This window comes from Pteropus alecto, unplaced genomic scaffold (assembly GCF_000325575.1).
Source record: "Pteropus alecto unplaced genomic scaffold, ASM32557v1 scaffold395, whole genome shotgun sequence".
NCBI classification, from domain to species: Eukaryota; Metazoa; Chordata; class Mammalia; order Chiroptera; family Pteropodidae; genus Pteropus; species Pteropus alecto.
Genome location: NW_006438643.1, coordinates 311,220 through 311,760, shown reverse-complemented (window position 1 = coordinate 311,760; position 541 = coordinate 311,220).

The following is a 541-nucleotide window of genomic DNA, read 5'->3' as shown; positions in this document are numbered from 1 at the left end:
CTTAGAAGTACAGCAGAGGATGGGCAGCTGTTACCAGAAACCTGGTAATGCCAAGTTGATGACTGACCCCTACAAATAAAAGGTCATGGAGCCTGACCCCTCTCCTTAACACAAGGGAAAGTGGACTCCCTTGGGAGCTGGAGTGGAATCACTATCTCTTCCAGTGGATCTGTATTTGCCCAGGGAGACCCATCAGGATGAGCCAGTTAAAATAATTTCAAACTGAGAAAACAGAAAACCTAATTCAAACCGTTCTTAGAAATAAGAAATAAATCCAAACACTTTTATTTATTTATTCCTTTTTTTTTTTTTTTTTAAGGCAAGGCAACCCTTGCTTGACCTAACAGATTACAAGGACCTTGTCAGCTTACAATCCCTTATTTCTTTTATTTTTTAAGCCTACAGCATCTGGTCTTCCTAGGCAAGTCCTAACCAGGTCCGACCCTGCTTAGCTTCTGAGATCAGATGAGATCCGGCTTGTTCAGGGTAGCATGGCCATAGACTAAACTCTAACAATTTTAAAAGACCATTGTAGATTGAT